At 41.7% G+C, this 20849-nt stretch overlaps 1 protein-coding gene across 2 annotated transcripts in view; it reads left to right on the top strand.

Annotated features, from left to right (window-relative positions):
* The first annotated feature begins 9962 nt into the window (after positions 1-9962).
* jade2 (jade family PHD finger 2) overlaps positions 9963-20849 on the top strand; it is a 221614-nt gene continuing 210727 nt past the window's right edge. For both annotated transcript variants that reach the window (XM_063485581.1, XM_063485580.1), the window contains exon 1: positions 9963-10878. The gene's annotated coding sequence lies outside the window, so the exon portion shown is untranslated. The remainder of the gene's footprint in view (positions 10879-20849) is intronic.

Below are 20849 nucleotides of genomic sequence, written 5' to 3'. Positions count from 1 at the left end.
CCTTAACTCCCGATTCGCCAAGGAAGGTGCTCGAAAACAAAAGCAGCATCTGTGACGGCAAATACCCACAAACATCATGTGTTTCTGCTCAAATGACAAGAATCCCTTCGATAAACACTGAAATTACCTTTTGCCCATCTGGAAAGGGAAAAGTGACATCAGTGCGGCTAGTGCCATGGAGGCCACTGTTTACTGTCTGCTGTTATTTTAACTCAAATGTTGATGTTTCCTGAACCATCTTCTTGTCCAACTTTATCAGGTACATCTGCTCTGCTGCTTGTTAACACAAATGTCTAACCAGTCGATCGCATGGCAGCAACTCAACATAGCATGTGGACATGGTCGAGATGACTCGTCTCAGTATTTTAATACGTGCTGATATACAAATATATATACACATATATATATATATGTGTGTGTAGGCGGCCATCTGCCTATATATATAGGAGGTTTCTTCCTGTTAAAAGGGAGTTTTTCCTTCCCACTGTCACCAAAGTGCTTGATCATAGGGAGTCATATGATTGTTGGGTTTTTCTCTGTATGTATCATTGTAGGGTCTACCTTACCTTGAGGCAACTGCTGTTGTGATTTGGTGCTGCATAAATAAAATTGATTTGAAAATAAATGAATATAAAAAATATTAAATATATAAATGAGCCACATTTATACAACTCCAAGTAGATGAGAGAACAACTTCTATAATGTTAAGATTTGACTTAAATGAAGATTATGAAATTTAAACTCACTGAAAAAGGGTTTTACTTTTTGAGGAGGAATGTCAGAATTAGGCTCCACTTGACATTGCATTGACTTTAGTTTCCCACACACAACGGGTGCTTTAAACATTTTAGGCTCGGGACCCGAGAGATGCAGTCTGTCACCCTGGGACCCCGACTAATTAAAAAGTAGTGCTCTTGACATGTCGTGATGCTGGAACAGTAGGGCCTGCTAGCTATTTCAGGTCCTGAATCCTGACCTAGTGTTTTAAAATTAAAGAAAGAAAATTCAGGGTGCATACACATCTATTGGCCTAATTGCAGTTGACATGGATACCGGGGCCGTGATAGTGTGCATGTCTGTAATATGTGTACACAAGCACTCTGTGGTAACACAAACCCACAGCTGCTTTCTGAGGAGCATTGTCATCTTCAGTATTCACATATTGATCTTATTTTCTGTAATATGTGGTTATGAAAATCAAATGCAACCTATGTCATGGAAAAATAGCGTAATGTTGGCTGATGCTGTGTGTGTGCGTGCGTGTGTGCTGTTATTGTTTGTTGTAACTGTGGTAGGTGGATGATAATCAGCGACTTTACCAGCAAGCTGCACAGACATATTTTGTTAAAGACTTTTACCCGTAAAAAAAACAAAAGTCCAAAGACAAGAAAGAGAAACGACAGCAAAGTAGTCGATACAAAACAGAGTCCAGAGTCCCAAGGTGATGAAAACAATTAAAAATCTGAGATTCTTTGTTTTTGCCGACTTTGTGCTTTTGGAAACGACTCTGCAGCTGTCACTGTTTTTAATTAAATAAGCATAAGTTTTGAAAAGTGACAGTACATTTGTTTTTTTCCGTGGCATTGAGCCTGCTACAGATAATGGACAACAGGACAGCTCCCAAAATAACTGTGACTGTTGCACCAATCACTGTATAAATGCTTCATGTCATACCACATAAACCTCTAACCCAAATTCCCAAAAAGCTGTGACGCTCTGTAAAGTAGAAATAAAAACAGAATCTCAGAAATCCATGTTTTATTCACAGTGTAACATAGAAAACATATTTCTATGTTTCTGGAGAATCTGGGTAACAACTTATTATAATGACACACTATTAAGCACTATTCATTGGGAAGTGCTTAATTCACCATTTTTAAAGCATGTAGTTTCTAAATACAGTTTATTGTTGATCCTAATTAATAACCTGATGTATAACACGTTCATTATATAATTTATCGTGTCTAACAATCATCAAGCTGTTAGTAGTTGTTATGTATTTTGTGTGACCTCGTCTAAAGAGAGGACTATTTATGCCTCATAAAGCATTTATAAATGAAAATGAAAGTAGCTGAAGACTCAAACAAGTCTAAGCTATCTTCAAAAGTGAAAAATGACACAGACGAAGCACTTTTTGTGCTTCGTCTGTGTCATCTGTGTCATACACAACATACAAATATTTACTGGCAGATGCAAACATAATGCACCTGAGGTTTGCAGAATATTGAAATGTAGGTAGGACCAGAGCCTGAGTTTGTAAGAGGGGTTTAACAGAGAAAGACACACTGAGCAATACTACCACAGGGTATTTTAAATTAGTATATACGGAAGATTCTTCATTTAAAATAAAATAAGAATAAGGTGTTCACAAAATAATAGTGACTATTTCACAGAACGGTAACCACCATAATTAGAGTGCTCCTCATGTTAAACTGATAATCCAGGAACATGTCTCTGGGATTTCCTGAGGCTCAAATTTCCTCTTGTTTGTAGCTTGTTAGCTAGCTTTAGTCAGATAAGTCAGCGTAAAGTCCGGTTCACTCCAAAGTAGTCGGGGTGTCTGGTCCTGTGCTTTAACACAGGTAAACTCAGCTGAAATGAAAGAAGTTGTGGATCATCTCCTCCTCCGGTACACTGAAAACTCTGAGCAGCTCCTCGGGGTAAGGAGGTGATCTGGTTAAGAGGTGGTTCTCCCTCGTCAAAGAGAATCCCAAGTCAATCGGCTTTTTCCCCAGACTGCAAAACAGAGATGTTACTACATTAAGTTAATAAATACCAATATTTAACAGTCATGATGAACATAAGATCAGAACTGCTACGACACTATTTTAGCTTTTTCTACATTTGTCAGCTTTACTACAATATTCAATTATTTCCTGCATATAAAGGTTATTTAAAAGTAAAAGTGTAAGAGGATAAGCAGTACTATATGTTAGAATATTAATCTATTTCTGCCTGTATTAGCAGCAGGTCCACGTTCTATAAACCTACTATACAACTAGCTGTATTTTGTTTAATGTGGAGAGGACCCAAATGCAACACACGCAGGGTGATTCTTCAACAAAAACCAAGTCTTTTCTGTGGCTGATGAAAAGTCCTAAGTAAAATACAGAATTCCAGCAAAACCAGAACAGAAGAATGTGAGGCGCAAATCCATTCCGAAGACTTCAGACGGTTGGTTTCGCACTCTTGTTGTTTTGAAACAAGTGAACTGGTTAAACCTCTTTTCTGAAACAGAGAACGACCAAAAATTCACAAAACGTAACTGTTTCATTCAATACGATACAAAATGTGGGACTGAGCACCTAAACTCATCATGGTACAGAAGTGACGTTAAAGGATCATTGTCCCATAGACTTCGCTCCCTGGTGTTAATTGAAAAGTAATTGCCAGTTTAAATGATTGTCACACTGGCTTTACTTTTTGGGGCCAAGAATTTTTATCCTTCTTTATGCTGTCTATGATGTGGTCCAAAGTGGGGTGCTTTGAAAGAAGGCAACTACTTTTAACCAAAATCTTTTTCTAAACCTACCTGATTAATTTTAACAACCCCTCTGAGTTCCAAACGGTGGACTTTAACAGTGGAAAATGTTAATTTGGGGCACAAATCAGTACAAATTGGACCCATGAGAATAAAAGCTGTTCTGGCACATGGAAATAAAGGTGGGAAACTCATGTGCAAGAAGACCAAAAAACTGGGGACGTTGAGTGCAGTAACACTAGTCAATAGATGGTGAGACTGTGGTAACTTTAGGGGAGTTTAGATAAACATTTTGCTATAATGTGGTAAAAAGTAAGCCTTCAACTGTATCCCTGAAGCGTACTTAAGCAGAATGAAATAAAGAACTGGGCCTCCTGTAAGTGCCCTGTGTTTTTAATTTAGTTTTGAGGAGAAAGTATTTGCCCATAAAGATCTAATGAATCCAAGAGATGGAAATCATGTTAAAAGCAAATTTACTAACCAATAATTTTAAAAATCTAGGCTACAACACGGTACATAAATGTAAGAACAGGTTTACAAGCCTCACTAGGAGCTTGATACCAAACCCTGGAAAAGACTTACTTAAAATGACTGCCATTATTAAAGTTAATAATTACAACTGTGCTTTCAGAGGGACTGCCATCAAAAAGTCTATTGTCAAAGTCTGAAATGATTTTGATGGCTAATACTGCAATCTACAACTAAATGAATGCTTCTAAAAAGGCTGTAAGACAGTGAATTTAAAAAAGAAAAAAATAAATTGTAAAATTAACATGTGACTCAAACTGGCAGAGTACAGCAGGAAGAATACATACTTTATGAGCCGAATAATTGGGCACATCTGTTCAAATCCTGGTGTTTGTGCACCTTAAGGGCCACTCAGGTTAGTAGCGTATGCACCAAAGTAAAACTTCACTGCATTTGTGTCGTATGTGATTTATATTTTAGTCAGTAAATGTCACAATCAGCTGATCAGCTGTAAAATATTGTTAAGCAATAGCTATCTATCAGCAAAACATATTAACATTAGCATATTAGCATAAGCTAATGTTAACTTAAAAATATTAGCCTAGCTTTAGCGTTTAGCAATTCAATTAGCATTACGTCCCATTACTGATCTTCTACACAAATGATTGTTTGTTTGAGTGCTTTTTATTCTTGCGTTTTTGTTATTGGTTGTTTTTTTTTTTTTTGGGGGGGGGGGGGGGGGGGGTTGCATGCATTTATTTTTTTATTTTTATACCTTTCCTTTTGTTAATTGTTGATAACTCTGAACAAGTTCTACAGTTGGTAAAGCAAATTTTTAAGAAATCTTCTGTCATGAACCGACTGCGTTCAGGCAGGAATTGGACTCAAATGCAAACTCACTAAAGCAAAACGTGAACTCAAAATACAGTTTTATTGCTGGGAACAGAGGGAGCGATACAAAACTAAACTGGGAAAATCTACGAATATGAACTCCTGGGGAAACACAGGGAGAGACACGCAGCCATGAGGGAGGACGCAACAGAGAACTGAGGGAGACGCTGACCTAAATACACAGAGGGATAACAAGGAAGTGAGAACACACGAGGAACACAGCTGACACTAATAACCATAACGAGACAGGGGAGACTGGACTGAACAGAATGAACATGAAAACATGGGACCTTCACAATAAAACAGGAAACATGATGTGGGAGTGGAGGAGAGGCAGACGAGGGAGCGAGGGAACACGCTGGGGAAACATGGAAAACATAGAAAAAAACACGAAGGGAACCACGGCACAAGAACTCACACCACAATATAAACACAGACACATAGAGAGACACAGAGGGCAGAGACACAAGGGCGAATCCAATAAACTAAACTGAACAACCTAGAATAAATAATGACCTAACAAAATACAAAAACACAAGAAAACTAAGAACGCTGTGTCAAAATGACCTAGGACCATGACATCTTCTGTTTTTTCATATATACACTTAATTGCCACTTCATTAGACACGCCTAGTCTATTGCTTGTTAATGCAACTATCTAGTCAGTCAATCACATGGCAGCAACTCAGTCTGCAGAAGTTCAAAATGAGCATCAAAATGCAAAGAAAGTTGATTTAAGTGACTTGGTAAAAAGTCCCATGGTTGCTGATGCCACGCAGGTCTAAGTATTTCAATACCTGCACGGTCATTTTTAGGGCTTACTTAAAATGGGATGGCCAGACTGCTTCAAGCTGAATAGGAAAGCAACAGTAACTGAAATAACCGCTTGTTACAACCAACATATGCAGAAGAGCATATCTAGAAGTGCAACACATCAAACCTTGAAGCAGATGTGCTACATACAGCAGACCACACCTGGTGCAACTCATGTCAGTCAAAAACAGGAAACTGAAGCTACAGTTTTCACAGGTTCACCAATACAGGACTTCTTGGTCTGATGAGTCTCGATTTCTGCTGCAACATTCAGATAGCAGAGTCAGAATTTATTGTAAACAAAATGAAAGAAAGAAAAATCTTCTGGTGTAAGGGTGTGGGAAATATTTTCTTGATACATTTTGGCATCATTGAAACCCCACAGCTTACCCGAATATTGTTGTTGACCTTTATGACGACAGTGTACACATCTCCTGATTGTTGCTTCAGCATGATAAGGTACCAACAAAATTCAAATAATCTGAAACTGGTTTCTTCAATATGACAGTGAGTACTGATTTGTACTCAAATGGCCTCTAGAGTCACATGATCTGAATCCAATATAGCACTTTTGAGATTTGGTAGAATGGGAGATTCATATCATGGATGTATAGCTGACAAATCTGCAGCAGCTGTGTGATGCTGTCATGTCAGTGCGGTCCAAAATAACTGAGAAATTCTTCCAACATGTTGTTGAATCTGTGCCACATAGAATTAAAGCAGCTCTGAAGGCAAAAGTGAGTCGAATGCAGTATTAGCAAGATGTAATATAGTGGCTAGTGAATGTATATGTTGTGCGTATTGGAGGTTTTGTGGTACCTTCAGTGTACTTAAATGTTATATAATATAGTATGAGATACTTGGAGTCAACTACATTTCCAAATATAATCTACCTTTTTATCCACCTGCTTGCATTTGACAGCGATAACATTTCCTTTTTCAGCTTTTTATTCTGGTATTGCTGCTCTTACTTAAGCAAAATAAGCACTTAAATTATCAGAAGACCTCTTTCACCACTGCTTAATAACTTAATAAAGCTTCACATAAGCAGTCCAAGGATAGGTTTAATATTGCTCTTATGCTTGACTTCTACAACACCTGTCTCTCTCTCCTGGAAATGTTTAATTAATTCACAGTTTAATTCATCGCACCGAAACTCCAGTGCAGAAAAAACAAGACAAATAGGAGGTTTGAGTTATCCCCTTAAAAAAAAACACTTTTTATGTCTCAGGAATGTAGATACGATATAAAGCACTGTGCAAATGTTATGGATCTTATAATAAGGATGCCATGTATGATTGATCACTCTACAGACAGAAGAAAACAATAACACGCATAAGCTGTATTCGCATTCTTTACATTTAAAAGCGTTCCCCACCCAGCCAGCAGGCAGGTTCTTTCAAATGCTTGAGGAACTTTGCACAATTGTGTGAATTTAAGCTGTCTCAAGTGCTTCTGTCACTTTTGTAATCCCACACTGATTCCATCTCGGTCTGTGGGGGCCATACCATCTGGTGTAGGACTCCTTGTTCTTTTTGTAGCTGAAGATAAATCTTAATTGACTCTGGCTGTATGTTTGAGGTCATTGTTGTGTGCTACAGACTGCATTTGAGCCCGATCAGATGCCACCACGATGGTGTTGCATGATGGGCAAAAGTTTCAACATCATTTGTAATAGTTTAAAAAAAGGAATACATTTTGTAATTTGATGTAATCAAAATTGTGTTAGCCTGATGATTCCTAATAGCTACCTCTTAAAAACTAAAAACCCCATCCAAAAAGTGCAGCCGGCAGATTAAATAAAAAAACTACAACTACCATTTGACCTAGATCTGCTTCCTAAATAAACAACGTGTGCATCTCATCGGCCAGGAAATTGCATTAGTGCACATTAAAGCGACCATGGAGAGGGGTCACAAGCTGTTTCCTCGGGGGACGCTACCTGCCTGTATTATGTGCAGGAGAGTGAGGGAGGGGAGGAAGGAGAAAAAAAACCTGGGATGCTGCTGTTGCATTTGAATGTGTGCCAGAGAGATCCCTCCTCTGTGTCCTTCACTGCCTCATTTCACTTTGTGCAAAACAGCATCACACCCTCTATTCCTCTGCCCCTTTCTCTCTCCCCGCTGTCTGAGTGACACCTGATATAGCTAGGATGAGCACTGTGCATGTTTTTGTGTGTGTTTGTGTGTGTGTGTACTGCCGGTTGCAGGTCTGCATGTTTCATAAAAGTCAAATTGTCCCATTTGTTCATCCGAATGACCTTAATTTCAGCATGCCTCCTGGCTCTGCGTCTGTGTGTATTGACTAGACATTTTAGATTCGGAGCCAAGATGAGTTACAGCAGTGGAGATGATGCACTGTCACTGCAGAGGTGCAGAGTTAAAAGCTACACATACTGAATGAAAAGGAGACCTTTTTTTCACTGGGAAATGAAGACAGATTCGCTTGTGAGCACCTCAAATGACTTCGCAAAAGACTGTAAGAGAAGGGCAAAAATAAATAAATAATCTAATCCTGCTTGATAACAGCTGAGGAGGACAGTGATTTAGAGACAGTGGATGGGAGTAGACTGCACATTGATCAAACACCCTCTTCCCCTTTAAATATAGATTTTAGAGAAAATGTGAAGGAAAGTAATTTACTTGCCAGCCATTTCCTATGGATCACTGTGTGCAAATCAATCACTTGTGGAGAGATATTATCACTTACAGTTAAAGAGTTTCTCACTTTGAAGTAAAGCACCAGATGCCAGTAACTTTGAAAGCAGTTAATGGTGATGGCAAGAATTCGGAATTACCTCTTCTTTGGACGTTGGCTGTTGGCTAATCCCAAACTGCTTCAACAATGTTGAGGTCTGGACTGTGGGGAGGCCAATCCATGACTGATAGTGTTCCAATTTATGCTTTTCTATCCATGAATGCTTTTACTGCATTGACAGTGTGTTTGGGATCATTGTCATATTGACAAATGAAGCCGTTAGCAGATGGTTTAGAAGTTGGATCAAAGTCTGATGGTACTTTTTGGAGTTCATAATAACAATTTTGACAAGATCCCCAGGACCCCTACCTGAAATGCTGCTCCAAAACCAGTAATCACTCACTGATGATTTAAATCAAAAGTTTCCCATCTGGATTCACCACTCCATCAGACCTGTTGCCACTGATTTTCAGACCAGGGCTTGTGTGGGGATACTTTAGCCTTTTCTCTCTGTTTCCTTTCCTTAAGAAAGACTTCTTGGCAGCCACCTTTTTAACTGACATCATCTCTGAGGAGGCTTCAGTGATCAGCTAAAAATGCAGGATCTACCAGTGTACCACTGTGTCAGATCTCTGAAGAAAAGAAAAGAAAAGAAAAGCAACTGCTATAGGTAGTTTTCAGGCCTGCCATTAATTGACACTGCACACCGTGCTTAGATATGCTAAGTTTTCAGCTAAAACCTCTTTAAGAATCACCTTGTTGCTGCCTAAATGCTATTTTATGCCTTTATAACTGTGTTAGCGTTGGAATTTTGCTTGTATTAAATAAAAGAAATGGGAAAAAATATGTGCTTTGTCACAGTTAGTAAAAAAGTGCCTAAAGATACAATGTAAAATTGGTTCTTTGCTGAGTTCTCTGTTCTGTGTAGACACAACACTGGTTCATCCCATTAGTTAGGTGCCTTTTTATGCTTTTAATGATTCATAGGTCAGTGTTAAGTAGCTTCTGAAAATCGTAAGGAACAAGGACTGGACTGGAAATGAGTAAAATAGCAGCCAGTGTCCAAGGAAAACCATCCAGAGAACTATTGCTCAAGAGCACTTTATTCAGGCTCTAAACTGCTCCTAAACCCAGTTATTGCAGTCACATGTCAGCCATTGTTGTTGTTGATGTTTGGTTATCTTTTCATATACAGAGAAGGTTTAGATCGGCAGCACTTTGTCAGATATTTTTTTAACAGCTTTATTTTTCTTCCTATGAATGAAGAAGCTCCTTTTTTTAGGGATATGATAAATACTTAGACACAGCTCAAAAAACTATACATCTCGCTGAGCTCATATAGCCAAATGTGCATTGACGGATGAGTCATCTGTTAATTCTTAAGGATAATATTTATAATTTAAAATAGCTGAGATGTGTTTTGTGTGTGTGTGTGCGTGTGTGTGTGTGTGTGATTGCATTACATAACTTTCTTCCACACAGTAATGCTGTATCACTGTGACAGAACTGGCAGGTGAAGGTTCAATCCCCACGATCTCCTCTCCGAGGCGCAGTAATCTAGCGTTTGTCAGAGTAGGAAGTGCAGTTTGCGGTAACAGTGAATTGAAAGTACGCCATAAATATGGCGCCAAAAGAGTTTTCAAGCTGATGATAAGAGCTGATTTTTCTCTCTCTGTGTGTTGTCTTTTTTTCTTTTTTTCCCGGGGGGTGGGAGGGAGAGGGCTTGCAAGAGAAGACCCGCCTGTGCATTTGTGCAGAGCGGTGTGCACGTACACAGCACCGGGCAGAGGAGTGGAAACGAGGCAAGGCACCGGAGCAAGTGAAGAAGACGAGGAGGAGAGAGCGCTGTGTTTTATTTTTGAAGGAAGGGGACGTTGCGAAACTGGCTTGCAATCTTTACTGACTCATCGCTTGGAAATAAAGCAGACCCTTTTTTCTTTTTCGTTATTTCTTTTTCTTTTTAAATCCTCGCTTCTCCTCCTGCTCCTCCTCCCGTGCGGCTGGCACCGGAGAGGAAAACAGTCGGATTTTGACACCACGTTTGGGGTTGCTTTTTGCAAAATGCGACACGCTTTCCTGTGAGCGCTATGTTGTGCGCACCTCGCAGCCCGTTACGCCGTGAACGGTAGCAGGACCGGCCGCTGCACCCGCTCCGTTTGTTATTGACTTGTGGAGGCTGTATCTCATCCTGGCTGCCACTTTTTTTGGCTGGGGGGGATTTTTATTTCGGATTTGGACTCGGTCGTAGGTCTTTGCAGAGCTGACGCGCTGTCAACACACCGAGAGGTGAGGTGAGGTGAGGGGAGGGGAAGGGACAGTCCTGTCACCCAGCGTGGACCAGGAGCCAGCTTTTTTAGCTGCACTGCTAACAGCCTGCCAGGGCACCGAGTGGGCACGCTGAATTAGTCCTAAACCGCCTCCGCTGTTGAACTACATGTGCCTGGCTCCCAATGATCTCCTAATCTCTGGGAATCGCCCGCCGTCCAGGACTGAGGACGTCTCTGTACCCGAAGCAGACAGCGATCAAGGTAAAATAAGAAATAACGCTGATTTTATAAAAAAAAATATATATAAATAAATAAAAGTAGAAGAAAATAAACATCCGAAGTCCACTTTGCTGCTGCTGCTAGTGCTATATCAGAGCTAGGCTAGCAGCTGTGTACGGACTTTCTCGCAGCGGACTTGTGAGTCACAGTCGCGGCTGTGGCGCTCCGCCAGTGAGCGGGGCAAATGGGTCCTGGAGAGGTGGCGATGTTGTGGGTGAGGCGTGGGGATATGCGCTTTACGTGTTGCAGTGAAGAAAAGACAAACAGCCCCTTTGAAAGCAGAGCCGGTGCACTCACTACAGGGACATGAAATTAACCGGGGAAACTCGGGCCATGTTGTTGTGCTTGAAAAATGTGACGTGAACGAGCCAGCTCCCCCCGTGGGAATCAAAAGAGTGCGAGCTGGTTAGTTGGAGCGTATCCAAGAGTGTGGTTATTGTTGTTATTATGTATTTATATTTTTGGGGGCGTAATTGTTCGCGGCAGTGGGGTGAGTCGTGTGGGATATTTTAAATATAAACAATGAAAAAAAGAAAACTTGCGGGGGTGTTGAGGGTCGCACACATGGAGAGGCGCATGAGGTGAAGTTGTGAAGAGAGGAGGAGGTCTGGGATGGGGTGGGGTTGGGGTGTTGGTGGCACCAAACAATTTGCAGGCCCTGGGGATTTGCAGGTTTCTTCACTGCTCGGTAAATGGAGGGAGGGGGGTTCGGGCAAAAGAGACCAGCGGAAGCTGTACTGCTTTTAGGAAGGCTGGGCACGCAAGCATACACACATCAAGGAATTAGAGCAACTTCTCTCTGCCCCCTTCACCCCATCCCCCTTCCTCCTGCTTCGTGCTGTGCTGATCTAGCTGGCGTTAGAAAAGGGGGGGCTGTTGTTTACCTCTAAGTCAGAGCTCTCTCTGTGTGTATATGAGTGTGGCAGATGCATTCATACCTGGAGGGGGGGAAACAACAACACCACCAGGACATGACACGTGGATGCAGATGGTGATGCTGCAAGTCAGATGTCTGCAGGATTAATGGGTTATAACTGGGGCATTTGCCTCCTGTGTGATTTTTTTTTTTTTAAATTTTTCTTTTTAGCAGAGCTCTGTGGCCACCTACTCTTCAACATTTGCCTGGAGAACCTCCAAAGAACACGAGTATATCTGCCTATTAGTGCTAATTATTAACGGATGGAGCAATTTATCAATTTTTTTTTTTTTTTTTTTTTTAGTTCAGAAAGGCTGAAGTGGCTCTAGCGTTGAATCAATTTAGCTTGAATTGTCTGGAGATTTGTTAAATGTTCCCAGTTGTGACAGCCTTCCCTCCCACCTACCCTTCCTCACACACACATACACATGTGCATCATTATCATCATCATCATGATCGCCACTTGCAAGCAAGACCTTTGCACGTATGCCAACAACTCCACGTGCTTCATGCCTACCTACTCTGATCCTCAAGTACGGATGCAGGTAGCGATTGCACAGATGCGCACACATACATACCTTCACCTCAGATTGTCTTCCTCACACAAACACAGACACACAACCGTCCTCTTCCCGCTGGGTATGAAACCGGAGATGAGTCACGGTGTGTGGGGGTATTACAGCTCTCTCTCTATCCCCTTCTTAATTTTTTTTTCATATCTTTTTCTGATGCAGTGCTATCTTGTTCTCACTCATGCTCATTTCTCTCCCGCTCCCCACCTTCCCTCCCTCGGGTCTCTCTTCGCTCGCCTAGAGACAGTGGTTGTTTACAAAATCAGCGAATGGGGATGAGTGCTGTTGTTATTTTGCTTCCACATTTTTGATGACAGCCCTCCAGCCAGTCGTCTGTATTTCAGTTGCTTCTTCATCTTCCATTGCTCCATCTCATTCAACTCTCCCTCTCTTTCTGTACTCCATCCACACTTTTGTGCTTTTCTCCACCAACCTATCATCCATCATCCATCCATCCATCGATCCATCCATCGTACCACCTCTCCCTTCGCACTATGTCATTTGCAGACCTTTTAAGCCTCACATGTGCCCGTACTCACACGTGTGTCTAGGCGTGGGTGTAGTGTTGCGTGTGTGTCTGTGAGTATTAGTGTCTGCTGCGTTAAGCGCTCAGCTCTGATTGGCTGGAAAAGGGGGTAAGGTCCCCCACGTGGTGTGTTGTATCGCATTAGCTGGCTACGTAGGTGATGATGAGGAGGAGGAGGAGAGATGTTGTTCATGAATGGACGGCTGACGTCACTTAAACCGTACCCTCAATCCGTCACACACTCACACAAATGGATGTTTTTACGCACATCGCTGATGAAGGCTGCGAAAGCGTGTATAGTTTTTGTTGTTGTTTTGGGTTTTTTTTAAGAGTTAGATTCTGAGATTTGTCGTATAGGAAGGATGGGAACCAGCTGAGCGTGTGTGTGTGTGTGTATGGCTGCCTTCAGGCGTGTTGGCTAGCTGTCATGTTCATAGCTCTCTGCTCTGATCTGCTTAGTAACCAACTAACTAACCCAGCAGCATGTGGGCTACTAGCTGAGGAGGATTTGTGTATGTGTCACAATACTGTAAATGTTCAGCTGAAATTTCTTGTTGTTTGAGACGATTAAACATTCTTAATTTTTTTATTATTATTGTTACTTTTTATTTCCTACATACTTTTTCACAGCACTATTTATGTATTTGCCCCCTTCCTGATTTCTTCGTTTTTGCATACTTGTCACATTCAAACGCTTATTATTAGACAAAGATCAGAGTAAATGCAAAATGCAGTTTTTCAATGGTGATTTAATTTATTAAGGGATAAAAAAGGTTTCTCAAAACCTACCCTGTGTAAAAATGTGATTGCCCCCTAAACCTAATAACTGGTTGTGCCACCGCCACCCTTGGCAGCATAAATTGCAATCATGCGTTTGAGATACTCACCAATGATAGTCTTTTACATCACTGCGGAGGAATTTTGGCACACTCTTCTTTCCAGAGTTATTGGAGGCTATTTCGGCATGAACAGCCTGTCTAAGGTCGTGCCGAAGCATCTCAATTAGATTTAAGTCCGGACTTTGACTAGGCCACTCCAAAACATTCATTTTGTTTCTTTTGTTTTTTTTGAGACATTCAGAGGTGAACTTGCTGGTGTGATCATCAGTTACAGCAAAGTGTCCAGGTCCTGAAGCAGCAAAGCAGCCCCACATCATCACACTACCGCCACCATGTTTGACTGTTGATATGACCTGACCTTAACTGAGGCACATAAGACCAGCAGTCCTTTAGATGTTGTTTGGGTTCTTTTATGACAACCTGGATGAGTCATTGATGAGCTCTTTTGGTAGGTGGACCATTACTGGGAAGGTAATACCACTGTTGACTGTCACTGTGGTTTATTGAAGTAATAAAGTCTTAGAAATGCTCAACAGGTTTGGCACTAAGACTGGCAGCTGCTTGTAAAGTTGAACTCAGCTTTCCCCAAAAAATATGGTTAATCAGTTTTTTTCATGATTTAATATGAGGAGTGGGGTAATTAATTTTGGATAACTCAGGTTTGGATAACTCTTAATAAATGAAATCAGCATTTAAAAGCTGTATTTTGTATTTAACTGGAATATTAAAATGTGTCTGATGATGACAAATTTAAGACAAATATGCTAAAAAATCAGGAAAGTAGAAAATACTTTTAACAACAAAAACTTTAATGTTTTATTCAGAATAAATTCATATGTGGAGTTGCCATTAGTTCAATTACAGTTTAGCTTAGTTCAGATTGTGTTAATTAGTTTGTCCTGCACAGATTTTTGTCGTGTCTTAGAGGTTTTGCAACACGAAACTAACCATGTGTTGGCTTAAATGCCGCAGGCATGTTTTTATGCATTACCCTGATGTGTTCTGTCAGTGTTTGCTCGAAGCAGATGACCCCGCTGTGGCCTAGAACCTCATTAGCGGCTTCTTGTGCGTGTGCTTGCGCGCACATGCTAACCTGCTGTTCTGTGAGCAGGAGATGACGTCAGACTTCAAGGGGAGAGGGGGTGTTTTCATTTTTACATTTTTTTTCTTGTGTCACTGTGAGTCAGCCTTGTTATTAAGGGATAATTGCAAAGTCTGCACACCTGCACAGAACACTGGCGAGGAGGAAAATGTGGAACATATTTCAAGAGAAGACTTTTGCAGGAGTAATTGGAATGTGCTTCCTAACTGTTTGGTCTGCAAAACCTGTTCCTTGTTGACTGAATGAGAGCAGTGGATGCTGTGGTACACCAGATGGTTTTTCAGAAAAATTAATGATGCTTTTTTTTTTTTTTTTTTGTTACATTTTACAGGAAAGCCTTTTTGAACAAAAACTTTGTGTCGGGAAAAAAAACTTGTTATTATAATTTTTTCATATCAGTGTAATGACTATTTGTGTCAAACTTAAAAGTTCCTCGTTATTTCTAAGGTCAGTTTTAGTTGAAATGTTATTGATATGCTGGCAGACACTATAATGTAGAGCATTATAAAATTATATTTTAAATAAAAAAAAAAACTTAGGTATATATAGAAATATAGAACCTGCTATTGTTTTTTTTGTTTTGTTTTTTTTACCCTGGATGTCCTTTCCGATGCGACTCCAAAAGGATTTGGACCTGGTTGTTTGCTTGTTTGGAAAATTTGTGTGGAACCACAGATGTAGGTCTGACCGGTCGAAAGCTTCAAGTCTTACGGGAGAACACAAACAAAATGGAAAAGTTAATTATTTGATTAGTTTAAAATAAGCAAAGCAGGTAAATTCAAGAAACATTCACATGTAAACAAAGGAGAAAATAAGCAAAAATGAACTATTCATTCAGCTCTGGTCCTCCTATGGCAGGACTGTCTCAATGAAGTGGGCAGTCAGGATTATATATGGACTAGATGTGTGACCGGATCACAGATATGATGTTGGGGTGTCGCTCGCACTCCTGCCATACTTGCATACTGTGTACAGCTGCAGTGGCCCAAACGTTAGCATGTGTGCGGCTGCTGGATGCATTAGTCTAACCTGTTATGGCTCTAACTCTATACCCATCACATCAGTGGTTCAGCACTGTGCTGCTCTCGTTGTCATTGGCCTTTCGTGTTGTCTGTCAAAACATGGTTGGAATGACTTCTGTCGACTTTATATTGGCTGTGTCTCATGTTTCTATTGAGTAAAGCTAGTTCACTATAATTATTTTTATAGTGGTATCGCCCAGGAATTAGCACATATTGCTTTATCCTTTTTTTCTGGTACTGTAAACCAGCCCAAAGTTTCAAATAATGAGGGATTATGCTTGTGTTTCCCACAGAACTGCTGCAGTAGCAAAGCAGGGCATGCACGCTTGTGTATGCACACGAAAGAAAGCGCACCCACCTTTTATTAACCGAAGTAATATATAATCCCATATATGCTTTTTCAGAATAAATAGCAGAGAACAAAAAGAATCTGTTGCAATAAGTTCCTCATCCTACAGACAGACTTCAGTGCTGGTCAGTCTTGGACTGCAGCTGGTAGAGGTAGTCCTTGTTCTACTCTGTAGCCTCAGAGGACTACAGAGTAGCAGCACTAGCTGTCAACCTGCTGCAGGCTCTGGTTAGGGTGACCCTCCTGCTCACAGTGGAGCTCCAGAGGAGTATATCATGACCAGCTGCGGTCCTAGAAGGTAGAATTAGAGTTTGTCTGAGGGGCCACTGCTGTATGCAGCGACTGAACTGTCAAAATAAGAGCAAGGGTATTTGGCAAAACCTATTCAAGTGGCCCTGAATTTACACAGGCAGCAGATATCCTTAAGATATCTTCAGGCACACAACTTTGACTATGAGAAGCCTCATCTATTTAATGTTCAGACTTTTTGTTGAGGAGGGGCAGCCAATTAGCTTAAAGGGAGGGTTACATGGTGCTGCACCAAGGCCTAATTTAATGAGGATTATTTTGATCTGTAAATTATGCAAACTAACTCGAGGCAAGTGAAAATGGGGATAATAGGACCCTTTTAACTACATCAGCTGTACTAAGAGATGCATATTATATGTACATATGTTTAAGTAATATAGTATATCTGTGAAATATTTAAGTTAGTTTTAAGAACACAAGATGTAGGGTAATTTCTTCAATGTCATGGTAAAAATAGAGGCGAACCCCACAGTTGTAGAGTCTCAGGTGACTCGTGCACAAAGTTAAAAATGTATGAAGCAGAAACATTTAAAATGTGTTATTATGCCTCAGACACATTTTCCCTTTTCTTCCTGATTTGCTGGGTTATTCTCTTCTCTCTCTCTACCTCCTACTCTTATTTCCAGGGGAAAAAAATAAAAATAAAAGTCTGGTTGTAAGCACATTGATGGACAGGCTGACAGATGCCGCCTGAGCTCCTGATGGGAAGAGTTTCAGGAGTATATATGTGTATGTTTGTGTGCTGAGCGAGGGGAGTAAACAACAGATAGAAACAGTATGTCAGGCCTTCCTTTGCTGTAGTAAACGCACGGTGATACGAGAGGAAAATAAGCCTTTACTGCGCTTATTTGTGTTTAATGTACATGTGTTGAGATGCTAAATGTGTGTTTTGAACTGCCAGAAATTAGGATAAACTTAAAAGAGAGGCAGAACAAAGGTGATGAGTTGTTGAGGTGGTAGTTGAAGACAGCGATAGAGGGAGGAGAAAGGTAGTAATAGAAGATGAAAGACAAGATGTAGGGTAAAGGATGGGAGGTGCAGGTAGTCGGGGTCACTAGAGGGTGAAGGGCAGAATGCTCATCCTCAATCTCTGTCCTTGTCGTCCCTCCTTCCAGAGGCTAATGAACTCCCGATGGCAGTGGAGACGGGAGCTCTGGATCAGCCTTCCATCTCTCTGTGTTTCTCCCTCCCTCCCACCTTCCCTCCTCCCACCTGTCGTCCCCTTTTGCTCTTTCTCCTCCCGGGTTTTTGGCAGAGCCCGAGCCTCCCTGGCTCCGATTCACCTTCTTTATTGTTTGTCAGCAGATTTTAGGAGATGGAGCGGGAGGCTTAGTTAGAAAATGATTTGGACCTCAGCCTTGTTCCCGCTTTTTTTTTTTTTTTTTAAATTCCCTTTCATTCTCTCTCCTATCTTTCTGTTTTTCGCTCACTCATCCCTGCTCCCATAATGCAGCGGCAGCAGCAGGAGCAGTGGCAGCATCAATAAATATTGTGTTAATGTTCTGGTGGCTGGAGCCAGCAAGGTGATAAAGGAAATCTATTTGATTTCTGTGGCTCTTTTGTTTGGCCCAACGCCTCTCAGGTTTGTGTGCATATATGTGCGTGCACATTTGGTGTAGCAGCATTAAGTGTGTGTAAAGGTTTTTGTCTTTTGCTCCATTTATTTCCTCTTCATAACGCAAGCGCACTTCCTCTCTTCTGCTGCCGTCCTCAGAGTTTCCTTATTTTCTTCCCGAGTTTATTTAACACTGTTTTACTGAGACAGAGTCCCTTAAGGATTTAACTGCTTCTTTATAGCTAGCATGAGCATTGTACTTAGAGACAGACACTGTTGAGGGAAGCTGCTTGAGGTAGTGATATGCATAAAGTAAACTAGTTTGTATGTGCGTATTGCTGCAAGGTTATGTGAGATCAAAGGCTTCAGGTATGGTCTGTCTGTCAGGCAGCTATTTTTAGACTGTCGCTATTGTGTAAGGTATTCCTAGAAAGCATTTTATAACCCTACCTACTTTGTCAACACTGCAATGCTGGCCAATTATTGAATTACGTGGGCGTGATTGTCTGATTTTGATTCTGATATGTTCATTTGTACAAGCCCATTTTGCTATTTTTGGTTATAATCCTAAGGATGTAAACAAAGTGTTTTGTAACTCTTTTTTTTTTTTTTTTTCTTTTTTTTTTTTTGTCTGTCCCATTTGGTTCTTTAGCCGTCAGAATTGTTGTCTGAAGACCAACAAGGATACCAAATGGATTTATTTTGCCAAATGGATCATCATGGCATTGCCGTATTGGTCCATTTGATCAACCTTTGTTGTTATTATTTATTTTATTTTCAGTTGTTACAGATGGGACAGACATGACTGGGGGATAGGAAAGAGAGGAAGGAAAAGAAAAACAGAAGGGAAGAGGGACAGTGAGAAAGGCCACTTACAAAGACAAGGAGAAAAGGGAAAAAAAAAAATCTCCTGGATCACCTGTTGAGAGAAAAAGAAGAGAAAACAAGCAAAAAAAACCAAAGCAACATACTAAACACAACACCATCCCGTTAATCTAGCTAAGTGTGAACAGCAGTAAATACTAAATATTGAATGTTGTTGTGCAGCACACAGGACAGACAGCGCACAATGTGCTTTGAAGTAGCAGCTAAGAAAGGTGTAGTTTATGTCTACGAACAGTGAACATCCGTGTGCACACCTGTGTGGATCAGCGCGCTTGTATTCAAAAGGTTTCCCCATGTAACGGTCTGCTAGAGGGTGTGGGGGGCCATAGCCCCGTCCCCCAGGGCATGAAGCAGGCATGGAGAAGATCCAGGCTTCAGACATCCAGAGGCCCCAGAGTGCGAGAGCCCAAGGTGGACCACCGGAGGGGCATCCGTGCCACCCTCCTGGGAAGGGCTGAGGAGATCCCCAGATGAGGGGTCACCCAGTAGCCACGGAGCAGAAGCCAGAGGGGGCTGCACTGGCGTGCCCGCCGGCTCTGCCGGCAGCCAGCTGTGCCAGAGTGAACCGAGCCGCAGACCCCGAGGCCGGAGGCCCGGGGGGTCCCCTTTGCCCCGGAAGAGGCCTGACTGAGCGACAGGCACCAGGCCCCGCCAAGTAGCCACCGGGAGTGAGCTGGTGCATACCTGAGCGCCCAGCCCCGGACACCAAGAACCACCAATGCACCAACCCCTGAGGGCATCAGTCACTGGCAGGGAGTGTGGTGAGGGGAGATAGGCCTCCACACTTTGGAGGGCCTGGGTGTTCCCAGAGAGGTGGAGTCTAAGACCCGACCTGACATATAGACACAGACAAACAGGCACACACAGACACAAACATGCATTCCCACCCTCATGCACACATATACAAACACTCAGCACTCACCCAACTTAGTAATAGACATACATGGACATGTACACACAATCACACTCCCCAAACATACCCTATACCCCTGGTCCAGGTACCCTCACCCCCAGAGGGGGAAACGGCACCCAGACCCAAGAGATGTGACCCTTTCCCCCGGGGTGGAGGCAAGCAGACCGCCCCAGGCTCCGCGGCAGCAGGGAGGCCCATCGGACAGCCAACACCTCCTCCCAGCCCCCTGCCCCGATGGCTAGTAGAGAACGGGGGTGTGTGAAGACCCCATACCTGTTTTGTAACTCTTTTACACTTCTCCCTCCATGAGCCCTGTCCCATCTGGGAATGCCTGTACTTCCACATATGTGTCTTATAATTTGATCGCACAGTCTTTCCTCAAGCTTGTCCATTTTGAAAATAGCTGTGATGGCAATGGCAAATGCACAAGGTTATCAATAATGAGAGTTGTACAAGCTGCCAAAAGAGCACCAAAGCACAGCTTGCGTGGATGTGATGTCATTTTTGTGAGAGATTGCTTTCACTTTGGTGTGTTTTAAGTGATGTGTATTTTTATATTTGACTAGGCAAGCACTGCTCGTCTTGGTTACCCTGCTTTCCCTGATGTAGTGCCACTGCACTCACCACAGTTTTCTTGTCATAAAGGTCAGCGGTCCCCAACCGCCGGGTTTTCAGGGTTTTTATCGTTAACTCGGTTTCCCTGGGTCTTTTCCCGTGTTGCAGTTTCGTATCTTATTTTGAAAGAAACATTTAAGCGTTACCATAGCGACCAGAGAGCATTAAGGAGCAGAGAGGAGGATGTTAATTTTAATTGTTATTGGCTCATTTCAGGAGGACGCTGCTAATAAAGTTACACAATTACACAGTGAATTTGCGGTTTTTTTTTTATTATATTTACAAACTACCACAGTTTTTGTCTTGGTCGTATCATTTTATTTAGTTGTATTTATCTGCATCAGCTTATA

The sequence above is a fragment of the Pelmatolapia mariae genome, linkage group LG10_11 (genome assembly GCF_036321145.2).
Source record: "Pelmatolapia mariae isolate MD_Pm_ZW linkage group LG10_11, Pm_UMD_F_2, whole genome shotgun sequence".
Classification (NCBI taxonomy): Eukaryota; Metazoa; Chordata; class Actinopteri; order Cichliformes; family Cichlidae; genus Pelmatolapia; species Pelmatolapia mariae.
This window is presented reverse-complemented; position numbering and strand designations above follow the sequence as displayed.